General features: G+C 41.4%; 1 protein-coding gene across 1 annotated transcript in view; it reads right to left on the reverse strand.

Moving 5' to 3' along the window:
* The window catches only part of TNFRSF1B (TNF receptor superfamily member 1B), a 239,739-nt gene that overhangs the window by 218,510 nt on the left and 7,209 nt on the right, over positions 1–14,020 (reverse strand). The window lies entirely within an intron of this gene.

Here is a 14,020-nt window from a genome sequence, read left to right on the forward strand (position 1 = left end):
GGTATCTGTGACTGGGGGTGAGTGTCTGAAAAGTTTCAGCGCTCCGTCCATCATCTCCTTGTGTTTGCTTTGTTCATCCTAAGTTGGCAGGGTATGGCCAGAGTGGGTCCCTTGCTCACTTTGCTACTGGATTCAAGCTAGCCTGGCTGATGAAGGGTGTTACCCAGAAAACGGACCCATGATGCTTGTTTTTCCGGTTCAGAGAAGACCTGGCTTGACAGTTCGGGCTGGACTGTTCCCTTGAGGCACAGGGTCAAGACTGATTTGCATATAGCTGGGTCTGAACTGAGATGGCTAATTGAGCTAAAGAATGATGATGAATTCATCCTAGATCTGTGACTTGGGGTGAGTGTCTGAAAAGTTTCAGCACTCTGTCCATCATCTCCTTGTGTTTGATCCATTTCCAGAACTTCTGCCTATGCAAATGATCTCCACTTGGAGATATATACACTTATGATACATGGATGTCCTAAAACTATTACATGGATCTGGCCCTTCTGAACCTCTGCGGACACACCAAACTATGGATTAATGAGTTTACCTCTGTAATTAGTACATTCCCCAGTCAATGGCAGACATTGTGCCAAATTACTCATTCTTCAGACAATTCCATTCTGGGATTCCAATAGCTTTCTTCCAAAAACATATTTAAGAACATTAGATATATTTAATGCACAGTGCCCTCAAATGTGGCACCCACATTACTTGTCACCTCAGTAGACCTCCCAGTCCGACTACACGGACAGGATACACGTCATATTTGACTAGGTGGCTTAGCAGATGCTGTCTTTGCACAGAAAGTGCGATGTGACCACCTTTATTGGCATTTTCAGAAATAGGGCATTAACTGACAGTATAACAAGCTGATTCCCACAGCTTGATATTTGTGAAGTGGTGAGGGTCCACCAGCCATTCAGATGGTGAGTCGCTTAGTATTTTCTGCCGCTATCCCAGCTCCCTACGAAGTCATGAATCGCTGTATGTCAAACAGCATTCCTTATTAAAAGCAGTAGGCAACAGCACCGTGTAGGCGTACTTTCAAGGGCATAGCTGTGAAAACTGCAGCAGGTGCAGTGGCACCGGGGCCTGGCAGGGCGTGTGATCCACTTCACTCCAAACATAGACTGCCAGACCAAGGGGAGAGGAACCTTTCTTCCTTGCTTGTAATAAATCCAATGGCAACTTTGTCTACCATTAATGAACCTTCTAGAGGACACTATTAGGAACTAATTGCCCTTCACCATCATATTCTGCCCTCACCTTTGGCTTGGGGGTCAACAGTTATCGCATATCGATATTGCATTGTAGAACACACATTATAATCACTGCTTGGAGATCCATCTATTAGTATTAATCACAAAACAGCAGGCAGGGGACCTCCTTTGCTTGTTGTGCTGCACAAGCAGCCGCACCAAATGTCTAATTCTAGATGGGACATTAGATTACTCTGCTTGCGTCAGAAGCGATGCTGTAGAGCCCTCTTCCTGCCGCCCACCATCCTGCTCGGCACTAACCCTGAACTTAATGCACTTAAATAATATTTTTTAAAAGGTTGGAAAATATTCATGTGAATAACACTTTGTATCGTATTTCGTAAAAGGAAAACATGTTATTCATTAGAGCTGCAAATGAACAGAGCTTCCTATACTGCCAGAGCATAAACAAGCCGAAAGGCAATAGATAAACTGCGAGTTAATTTTTTTCTTATTTAAGGTGGCTTCTTAAATACAAAAGGAGGGGAAAAATATACACATTATAAAAGTCTAAGAAAGTTATTAAAACCCTAGTAGGCAGCGTCCCAGAAGCCCCAAGATCAGTTTTATGAGATCTGTTGCAGTTGCAGAGAAGGCAGAGCAGTTTGCTGTGTGGCCCCAGTGTTGTTGTGGACCTGACTGGCAACTTTTTCGTTTACTTCAGAAAGAGTTATCTGAATCCAGGGTTTGTTTCTGAAAAACAAAAGCACATGACCTTGATGAACTTGGGTGTTTCTCTCAGCATGTGGTGCCTTTATTTATGTTGTCTCCTGTTCTTGACCTCCAGGCTTTTCCTGGAGGTCACAAACAGGAAAAACCTGCATTGTAAAGACTGCCCAAAGTAAGCTGGACCTTCTGACATACATTGACTGAAGGATCTGTGGCAGGAGGGTTGTCAGTCAAAGGTTTATGCCAGGGAAGGGAGCTGAGGGTAGGCCATCTTTACCCGCCTCTAAATGAGACAGACACATTACAAACTTGGTGGGATTGGAGCTCGGCAGAATTGCAGCAGGAAAGTTAGGTAGTAGATGAACAATGTTGGGTTTCTGGATATGGAGCTAAATCTGAAGCGGAATCTAGATTTTTCAATATGAATATGGAAATTCTGCCGGTAGACTGCAACCTGGATTTAGCACTTCGACAGACATGAAAGGATTATCCTCAGGTAATGTTGGAGAGCAGGAATGATTGGTAGATGAAAATAGGCATCTTGAGGGTCCAGAGATGCCAGCCAATCCACCCACAGAGAGCCAGCAGCACTTTGCTCAAGGGCTACATCTTGAATATGTCAAATGAACAGATTCAAGAGGCAGAGATCTAGAATGGCTCTCAGACCTCTGTCCTTCTTGGGAATCAAGATGTAAAGGATGTAGAACCCCCTGCCCCTTTCCTCTAGAGGCACCACTACCCTGATCCCTTTTGCCCAGCAGGTCAAGAATGTCTGCCTGCAGACTCCAAGCGTGTGCTGGATAGCAGGACACAATGGATGGACGGCATTCCAGAGGAAGCACCAGGAAGTGTTGGGTGTAGCCCTGGTAGATCAGAAGGTTGATTTAGCAATCTGTTGTCACTCTCTCTCACTGGCAGAAAAATGAGAGATCCTCCACTTAGCTAGAAGAAGGTGCCTTAAGGAGGGAGAATTAGAGAGATATTGAGGCAGAAGAAGCAATAGAAGATGGCATGGACTGGATCTGCTGCTGTTCTTGGTTGATGATGGCATCCCTTAGATCCACCCCTGCCCTGAAAGAAGTGGTGCATAGCAAAGGCTCTGGCACTGTAAAGAACGGATGCCCAATCTCTGTTAAAATATCAGATGTTCCTCTGCAGAGGGTAGAGTCAACTGTTATGCTTATGCTGAATGGTCAGTGTTATAAAGGGGAAGAGGTTCTTAGCCTTTGAGTCATCACCATAATCCTTGTCAGGCAAGGCAAGAGCATCTGGTTGGAACACAAAAGTTTCTTCCATCCAGTTAAAGAGGCTGTGCCAAGGGCTCATCATCAAAACCGGCCTTAACTTTCTCTTTTGACACTCACATGATATCAGCCAGCTTCAAGGACTTAGAGGATGGCACTGACAGAGGCTCTGGGGATGGCACTAGTTTGATAGGTGGCGCTGAATGCACAGGGGATGGTACCTTGGAGCACACTAACTTCTTTGGAAGTACTGAAGTCAGAGCCTGTGTAGGCACTAGGGTTGTAGCATCTGGAGTGACCAGACCCACAGGATCAGGTTCACCCTTGGGTAACTGAGCTGTCATGAATAGATCCAGTAGAGGTAACACAAAGACTTCAACCCGCGCAGGGTGGGACGTGGTAGGTAGAAAATGTGGTCCAATGACAAGAAAGAGCCTGGTGGTGGAGAACGGTGTCAAGCTTCATATGGTCTCAGGAGTGGGATGGTTATCTCGAACAAGAATAAGATTTCTCAATCATATGGAAATGTTGTGCTTTTTGTGGTAAGATCTCTTGAGAGAATGTTCTCAGTCTTGGGATTTATCTGATAGAGAGAAGCTGAATACTTCGGCATGGCACTGTGAGCCTTGTCCAAAAGTGGGTTGGCTAAAAGATTGCAATAAGATCTAAGACACCACATGCAGATGTCCTGTGAGTCCAACAAAGACATCTTCTTGCACCATCTGCAACAGGGTTTATACCTTAGAATCTCCAGGGCAGACATGTTGTTTAGTTGCTGCTGACAAGCTGAGGAGTTTTGTCAGTGAAGTGGTTAGAAGAACTTTAGACCCGCATCGATAAAGAGAGGTAAAAAAGGAACTGATACCATTGAGCTGAATGTTGCATTATGCCTAAATAGTGACATCAGGGACAGATGTTGTCTAAGCTAAGGGCGCATGGTGCCACCTGGTGACTCTGGAGAGCTATTGCTGGAGAAATATTTCCAGTTCCAATCTGACACCTGGAGGATATTTATTAGATAAGGAGTCTTGGTGAAGAAGTACCCATCAGAAATAAGTCATTTAAAAAAGATTGATACTGGTAGTAAAACTGAGTGCTGTTGTTTTAAAACACTGTAATGCTGAATTAAATTACTCTGGCTTGGAAAGGTGAATGGATGAAGTGTTTGAACTGTGACGGAATACACTGTGCTCTCTGAAGAATCCAAGGGTCTAAAATTATGAGGAGCAAACATATGAATCAAAGGAGTGGGTTTGTAGTTTAAGGGCCCTAATCATAAATGTAAATTGACATGTCTAGATTTCCTCATGGGCTAGTGTAATCTGCACCCAGGTGTAAACCTACACTTTTTTGCTAGTCAACATTTCCAAGTATAGAATTGCACCACACGTCTCTACCCCTTGCAACAGGTGGTAGAGACATCTCAGACATAATTTAAGTGTAAGATTACTACTACTGTGCTGGAGATCTCTTAAAGATAAAGCATAGGAAAAAACAATAAACCTTATTGATTATTAAACAATTATCAGACTTTTTATGTAAAGTAAAAATTCGCATTAAATTAAAATAATGAATGTTAAACTAAATAACAAAATAACTAATTACAGCACATTAACTCATCAAACCAAATGTTCATTAATTAATTTAATAAATAAAGTATACTACTTTAATGTATAAATATTATTTTTCAAACTTTTTTTTAAATCCCTCCCTCCCTCACATTTTTCTTATTTAATAAATATTTAATATATTTAAGTAAAAGTCACGGTTTACAATAATTTAAAATCTAAAATTTGCATTAAAACTTTATTTTTTTAATGTGTTTATTATTGTTAATTAAGGAATATGTAAATGTATATGTAATATAACTTTTTAAAACTAAAAACAATTACATATACATTTGATTTAAAAGTAATTATTTTGACTTTTTTTCCTCTTGGATGTTATTTTAAGTCCCTGCCTCCATTTTTTTCTATGGGGATGTAATGCAGTACCTTTAAGTAGTTATGCACAGCCGTGGCCGGCAGTGGGAGGAAATGCAGGGCGGTGACGTGGGGAGGAGGAGGGGCAGGTTGGGGGGAAGTAATGTATGGATTACGGAGTTTTACAGGTAAGTAAACATGTAAATAAATAAAACGAATTTCGTTGCGCGCACTGCATCGCATTTTGCGATGCAGTGTACTCAACGACATTCGTTTTATTTATTTAAATGTTTAATTACCTGTAAAACTCCGTAATCCATACATTACTACCCCCCACCCTGCCCCTCCCCCTCCCCACATCACCGCCCTGCATTTCCTCCCACTGCCGGCCGTGGCTGGTTATGCACGGTGCTAGATTTACTTAAAGGATGGGCTGTGATAGACTTATGACAGCTTTGTGGCATTTTGGGTTGTAATAATTTTAGAAGTGTAGTCTGTGAATTGAAATGGTCTTATTATTTTGTGGGTGGGTGTTTGAGTTAGCATGCCCCTCCTAACTCCTCACTAAATTCCTCATATTCTGTATTTACCACTTACCAGCTACTCACCGTGGTCTCTGCCACATTTATAACTAAGTAGTAAACGTACATGTGTTGCATTTTCCCCACTGAAAAACTAGAAGAGAGAGAGTTCCCCCTGTAGGTTTGTGAATTGCATTTTGTAGATAATGAATAGTGCTACTGTTATACTACTCTGAATACAACAAAATGCAGTTCCTGCATTGGGCCCTAAATCTTTAAGGAACAAATGTATGTTAACGTAAACACCAAACACTGAATAGATCTCCTTGATATTGGCATTTCCCAGGACTAGGTTTATCCAACTGATTGTGTCGTCCAGACAGGGGCTGCCATAAGAAGAGGTAGGCAGCAGGCTTAAGATGCCACAATCACCAAACCAAAGCCTTTTTTAGTGACTGTAGAGCAATCATGATGTAAATGTCTATTTTGCCTGGTCAACTAAAATGCACTCTCCTTGTTATTGTGGAATGAAGCAGTTTGTCATGTTCCTTGTGGAGGCTGCATGGGATATCGAAGTGAAATTTATCACATGCAGTGAAGGTTATATTATGCAATAAGAACTTGCTTTTCACCTAGCGACTGGTTCTCAGTCCCCCCTTGCTTGTAAAAACGACATTAAGCACTGTTGCAGGAGACATGAACTGGAGACATGAACTGATGAATGTAGTCAAAGTGCCCATTTCCTGTGCTTTGCAAAGAAAGGCCGCTTTTACAAAAAAAAAGAGTAAATATAGTAAAATGTACTTAAGTTAATATTTTTCTTAGATTAAGTGCCCTAGATTTTGGTGGACAGGATGCTCTGTTAAAACGTTTAATATGTTCCGTCTGGTATATTTCAAGTGTTATATGCTATAATGCATTATGTTTGTGATGGAGTTTTTCATCTGTCAAACTCTAAATAAGTTCCTCAATCTTTTTTAAGGATTCACATTAAGCATCCTCCACTTAACAGTGGCTAGTTTCTTGAATGGGTTTCCTTTATTTTTCCACTTTTGTGTTACACAAGGGTAGCCCATGCCGTGTGTTAAGTATCTTGAAGTGATATGACTTATTCTATAAAAATCTAAAAGTTTTCATTCAGGTTTAAGGGCCTGAAAACCAGCTATCAACCACCACCCAGCAAACATGCTCACTTACCGTACCATGCTCAAGAAACGTAATTACAAATAACCACTTGCATAGCAGAGCAAAATTGAATAGGTAACCAGAAGCCTGAAGAAAATCAGGTTTTCTCAAACATTAGGGTACATATATAGAATCAAACTACTATTTCTCAATCTTACAGCCTTGGAGGCTTACTTGCAATAGTAAGGTAACATCTCTGCCTATTCCCCACTCTGTAAAGGGGAGCTTTCATGCCTCCTAAGTGGAGTAAACTTCCCCCAAAACAGCCACTTGGGATATTGAATAGTAAATGGTAAGGCACCACTCCAATTCTGGAGAGAATGCCCCCTAATGTCCAACTGGGGTCCACCTAAGTGTTGGGCAACACCAGTCCTCCCTAGCTCAGAAGTGCAAAGGCATGTACCAATGTCTCATTATGGGCAGCTCATGAAATGGGATGATATTTCCCCACCTCATGTTATCAATAACAGGGTTACTAGGAATTCTGGGGATGCAGAAAATTAGGCCCGATGAGTTGGGCTTTGAAGGTCCACTAAGAAATGAGAACTTTCTAGTGTGGGCAGAAGGGGGTGCTATTGGAAATTCTGGGTGTAATCCACCGACTAATTCCCCACACTTTTACATAGTGATTCCAGCTGTTTTCAGCATAAAAAACTTACTACGAAAGTAAAGCGATCTGGTATGTGTAGCAAATTTCATATTTCCACTGAATGCGGGTAACTGCTGTTTCCAGACCAATCATAATTCAGACGCCACTCATACTGAGGGCATAGATAGGTGTACTACCCACAGACGTGGAAAAAACCTTGCCCGCTAGGCTGGTAGCCCTTCGTGGTGACTCATTGCAAGTCACTCCAGGTCCAACAACTTATAGACCCTAGACTGAACTGAACTGTAGTGAAGTGGCTGACAGTTGGTAAGATAGTATGAAGATGCAAAGGTCAAATCCTTTTTCTTCAATAGTACCTACTAAATACAGAAATTAAACAAGAATTAGTAGAGCTGGAATTTTTTTTTAAGAATTTGTATAAAAATGTGCTGAGCACTGTCCTTCAACTATAAATGATCCTATTGAAATTTTAAGTAAAAGAGTAGGTATTGCTTTTAGTCCTACAGCAACACAGAAACTATACGGCATTTATAAAGCAGGGAACATGCTAGCACATTATCTGTAACACAAGCAAACTAAATCAAATATTACTGCATTAGGTTTTGACATCAACTACATATTAACATAAGATAATGAAATAGTTTATGTGCTAAAATAATTGTATAAATCCTTGTATCAAGAAGACAGCCCAAAGCACAGCTGAAAATAAAATCTTAACTTCAAAACTGCTTGCCGGCCTATTGCATTCAGACTTGATTGAATTGAAAAAAACATCTCCATAGAAGAAGTAATCAACGCCACCATATTCCCACTCACCAAGACCAAGAACCCTCATCCAGACTGCTTTACATCAAAACTAACAAAATCTTAGGGGCTGAGTTTGGCGATCCATCGCACTGCTGAACCTGTGGTGGCGATCTCTGCAGCGCCAGACTGGCAGTCCAACCTCCATATTACGATTTTCCAGATGTCTGGCGGGGGGTGCTTTGGCAGTCCCACGGCGGTGTCTATTAAAAAGGCACCGCAGTGGGAGCGTCAAAGGCCTTTCCAGCACGGCGTGGACTGTGCAGTCCATGCTGCGCAGGAAAGGGATGCAAACATAGAGGGTTGCACAACATGTGTCATCCTGCAGGCAGCCCATGCCCCGAGGACACAGGGGGCTTTGTTTCCTCACCACCACAGTTTTCATGGCTGGCTGCCAATCTTTAGTTTAACTCAGTGGTTTATGGACCTCTGGGGATCCCCGAGGCCAACTCAGGGCATCTGCAACTGCCTTACAACATTAAATATGTTTAAAATTAATACATTAAAATTAATACAGTATATGCAAATAAAAAGGAAAAATTGAACAAGTGAAATCTTTTCATATATTTGATTGTGAATTAATCAGAATAGTTCAATATTTAAGCATTTGTTTGGTGTATAGTTGTTTTTGAGTGTTGTTTTGAAGTTCGAATAATAGAAACTGCTTAAACCGAGGGTCCCCAGCTTCCAATAATGGCTCAGTGGGGGTCCATGAATTGCAGGAATGATTCAGTGGGGGTCCACAGAAGTCAAAAGGTTAAGAACCGCTAGTTTATTGTATTAAGTCTTATGTTGCTCTTTCAGGTTATTGCTCATATACATTTTGCTCCATATCAGATCCCAATCGGGAGTGGGGGCGCAGTACAGGCAGGGAATACTGGGCCACAACTGTGGTGGTTGGGTTGCTTTTCTTTGGTGTCTTGGGGTCCATCCAAGGACCCCCACTATAGCTCTGTAAACTAGACCAAGTGGATATTTTCTGTACTTGACCCTCAAGTTAGCGAGGTCGAGCAGTCAAAAGCAAAGACTCAGTGGCCAAATAACTGACACAAAAATTCACTGTCTAACCCTGTGTTTATATTTACAAAAAGAAGTGTACTTTAATGTTACAGCAAAGTGTAATACTAGACACTCTAACTGGGGTAAGTGCAGGGTTTGATGTTCCTGCCTCAGGGGTATAGTTAGATTTGTTCAATCCTTTATAATCCGTGGGCCAGTTCCTTTTTTTTTATTTTATTTTTTATATTTATTTGAGCAAATACATAAATATACAACTCATACAGTACATATAATAAGTAAGTGATCAGTTCCAAAAGAATCAAAATTTGGCAGATATATGACATTGGCAGATATATGACATGTAAATGGATATGTAAAGAAAGAAAAAGAAAAAAAAAGAAAGTATCACATCTTTAGAGACTATGAGTTTCTTTGGTTGTCAAACCAGGTAGCGACTGGGGCCCATAATTGAGCCCCAAGGGTTCGTAGTCTTTTCCCTTTGGTTTTATAAATTGCAGTCTCCTGCTTATAAATTCCTATTAGTCTGTTCAGCCATCCTTGAAAAGTAGGAGCATCTGTATCTTTCCACCGTGTTGTCAAAAGTATTCTATATACTGCTGTCCCAACAAATACGGTCAATGCTTCATCGTTACTATACCCTAGAGAATCATCGTGGCCCAGGATTAATAGTGTTGATGATGTTTTAAGCTTGTGTCCAAAAATTTCGGCCCAATATTTGAACATCCCTTTTTTGATCGAGTCTAATTTAGGGCAGTCAGCGAGCATATGTATCAAATTAGCTGGGCTGAGAGAGCATCTCGGGCATTGATCATTTATTCTTTTTCCCCAACTGAATAATTTCGCAGGGGTGAAGTAAAGATCATAAATTGTCTTAAAAATGTGTGCCTTTAAGTTAGATGCTAACAGTAGTTTCGATGATAACATCAGGGACTTATCAATATTGATATTTGGATTATGTAGCATAGAGGCCCATCGTTTTTCCGTTTGTTCTAGATCGTCAGGTTGATTGTTTATGAGCACTTCATAGATATTACCTATCCTAGTTGCCCTTTTCTGGATTAGTTCTAGGATTGGGATGGCCGTCAGTTCTATTCTAGGTACAGTCTGTCTAAGGGATGTATATACTTGTATGAATTTCAGGTAATCAGTACGGGGAGTTTGATATTTTTGTCATAATTCTTCAAAAGACAGTATAGAATCCTGATGAAAAAGATCTCCTAGTGTCACTATCCCTAGGTTTTCCCATCTCCTCGAGATATTATCATTAACTTGGGTCGGGATTATTGAACTATGCCAAAGTGGAGTATATTTGGTGTATTTAGGTATTATCAAGTACTTCGTGGTATTCTTCCAAACTCTCCATGCATCCGTGATAGTCTTAAATTTAATTTTTTTGAAGTAAGATGGTTCAATTTGTTTTAAGAGAAGACCTCTGGCTTTTCCTCCTAACAATAGTTCATATATTGATGGTATGTAACAGCTTAGGGCATTGTTCGTTGGTGGTTTAGCATCAAAGAGGGTAATCATTTGTTGTAATAGTGTTGCCCATGAATAGAATGTTAAATTTGGTACTGCCAGCCCTCCTCTTTGTGGGGGTAGTGTTAACTTGGGAAGAGCCCTTCTAATTTTGCCATAGTTCCAGATAAATCTTACCATGGAAGAGTCGAGGGCTTTAATTATTCCAGCAAAGTGTAATACTAGACACTCTAACTGGGGTAAGTGCAGGGTTTGATGTTCCTGCCTCAGGGGTATAGTTAGATTTGTTCAAACCTTTATAATCCGTGGGCCAGTTCCTATGGTGGTCACAGTCTCTATGGTACCCAGTGAGTATAACAGGTCATAGGCAACAACAGGCACAGGTGCTAGTTCATTTAAACAGCCGCCATGTTAGGCAACCATAGGTCAATTTGCTTGATCTTGACCAAAAAGAGTTTATGCTAGCAACCTTATCTCCCCAATGGGAGGCTTAACTTAGCAGTTCAAGATGCAGTCTTTCGACTTTCAGGCCGTGTTTCCTGTCTGCAGGTGATGCAGCTCAGTGCAACAAAAGGTGGCACAATTGTCATGTTCATGCAGGAGATGTCTCAGGGAGCTGTGTAGGACCAAGGGCAGCAGCATCTCTCCTCACTCGGGCTGCTTAGATTAAAACAGGCACAGGGTCAAGACTGATTTGCATATGGCCGTGTATGAACTGGGGTGGCTTGGTGAGCAAAATAACAATGGATTAAACCCAGATCTGTGTCTGGGGGTGAATGTTTTCCATTGTGCAACATTCCGTCCATCATTCTGTGTGTTTTTTAGATTAAAAGTGTGACACTCCTGATCATCGGGTATTTATCTTCGACATTTGCACCCTCTACACTGTATGGACAGGTGCTCCACTACAGCAGGAATGACAATCTTCACAGGGTACACCGCATTCAGACAGCACCTACACAAGTCCCTCTAGATCCAATGTGATAGTGTTGTACAGTACGCTGCTCGCCAGGTTTGCAATTGTCTTCACACAGTTCACATCAAAAAACAAACAGGGAGACCGGGTGACCACTCAAATCTAGGTTTGTATCAAATGCTCTACTGATGTCAACTGTTGAATGCTTCACACACCAGGAACATGGCTGAGTTTATCCTCCTGAAAGGTTTGTATGACGGAACAACGCAGGGAAATACTTTGCATGCCCAACATTTTTTTAGAACGCGTGTTCTTTTACAATGCATGCCATTATCAAGTATTGTTTATATATATAAAAACAATGTATTTGTGGGGAGTATGGGGCCACGCCCACCAACTTACCTTAAATGTGAGGTAAAGGCATGCATTGTAAAGTCATATAGGTGGTAAAAACATGCGTGGTAAGACGTGTGGTAAAGGCACAGTGTAGTAAAAACCTTGGGGCTTATTTGCTAGCCCCTTGCTCCTCCGGTGCATCTCTTTCTATCGCCCAAAAAGTGACACACCGCCCGTGCAAGGAGCTTGTAAATAAGCCCCCTTGTTGTAAAGGATGTTTAGCCCTGGAAGTCTTCTCCGACAGAGCAAGGCACTCCCCTCCCAACTCTGAGCAGGCAGGTTTTCATGGCAATAGGCAGGTCCAAATCTTCTCCAACACGTCAATGAGACTTCAGGTGGTATTCACTCTGGGCGACTGACTATCATGTAATAAACAGCGCTGGTCTCACATAAGCTCCTTTGTGTACGTTGTGCAGCATTCCCTTCTTTAGTTGGTGAAGCTACTTGGAACAAAGTGGGGGGTTTGGGTCCCACTTTTATACTCATTTTCCCAACATTGGAGGTTGATGAAATGTCTAAGGTCCTGGAACTAGTATTGGGGTGGTTCATTTTCACCTGTCATTTCCTGATTCTAATGCAGTCGCAGCCTTTGTGCAGGGAGATGGCTTTCACAGTAGGTAGAGAGGATGCTGTCTTCAAGAAGAGTATCAGATACGCAGGCACAATGAAGTGTGAAGATTCTGCACCTGCCAGGCTGCCATGAGCATACCAGAAGTAGCAATCAAGAAAAGAAAAAAAGGGAAGGTCCTGCCTTAAACCTTCCTCACCTTTAACAACAGAATCTGCTGCCTTAACCCCTTTTCATTACCATTCACAAAATAGCTAAACGAGGAACCCTAGCTAAAAGGACCATAAAGAAGTTTAAAGGGTGACCCCCCTCAATTCAGTGTCTGGGTCTCCAACCCCCAGCTTCAGGAATAGAGACAACACACTTTCACTGTTAAACAAGCTTCCATCTTGTGCCATGCTAAACTAGGGGCAATCCAAAATGGGTCCGACTGGTCCCAGCCTTTCAACTTCCTCAAGTCTTTCTACCAAATATGTGCCAAACACCCACCATGCAATGACTTTGATCATGGCCATCAAATACCTACAATCCTCTGCATGCCCTGCTTCCCTTATTTGACTCCTATTCAAAATGACATGCCTTTATTCAACTCCTACACAAACCTGCAATCCATTTGAGCTCTTCTTCTATATACCCTTGGAAGAATTCACATAACCCTACCCATATCCCATGACCCCTACATCTCACAAACTGCTAATCACTTGCCTGCAATCTATCAAAACCTGAATCCTCGTCCATATTTATTTACCCCACCAATCATTCACATGAACTAATATATCTGCTGCCCCGATCCATGCCAATGAACACATCTAAGTCCTTAAGTTCTGATTCCACCACAAGCAACTGTGGTAAAACATAAAAGGTGTTCTTCTGAGAACACAAGACTAAACCTACAAAAAAACACTAAATAAAAAACTAACCATGAGTGTACTACTCACCATAGATCGCTTTTACTCTTCAAAAGGGGTAATACACGCTATATAAATCTGTTAGAAATGGGATTTCTGGTTGGCTAAGGCTTGTGCCAAAGCCAGACAGAAACCACCACTCTAGTCATGGCAAGGGAGTTACACGCTGAAGATAACCCCTGCTCACCCCCTTGGTAGCTTGGCACGAGCAGTCAGGCTTATCCCAGAGGCAATGTGTAAAGCGCTTGCGCAACACAAACACAGCAGCAAAACATATTAGAATAGTTTTAAGAAGAAGAAGAAGAAGAAGGCTTTATTTCGACATAAAACATATCTTAAAAGCAGCAACGTTAAAAATAACAACAATAAAAAGACAGCTTACAAGACTTAAACTCAAATAGATTCCATTAGGCTGTCGCAATTTCCTTTTAAAAAACAATTTTACATATTTGGGTGCATTAATTGATTTTAGCAGCACGAGCATATACATTAGATGTGTTCTTTTTATAAAAGAAAAGTAAAACAACT

The sequence above is a fragment of the Lissotriton helveticus genome, chromosome 5_1 (assembly GCF_964261635.1).
Source record: "Lissotriton helveticus chromosome 5_1, aLisHel1.1, whole genome shotgun sequence".
Taxonomy (NCBI): Eukaryota; Metazoa; Chordata; class Amphibia; order Caudata; family Salamandridae; genus Lissotriton; species Lissotriton helveticus.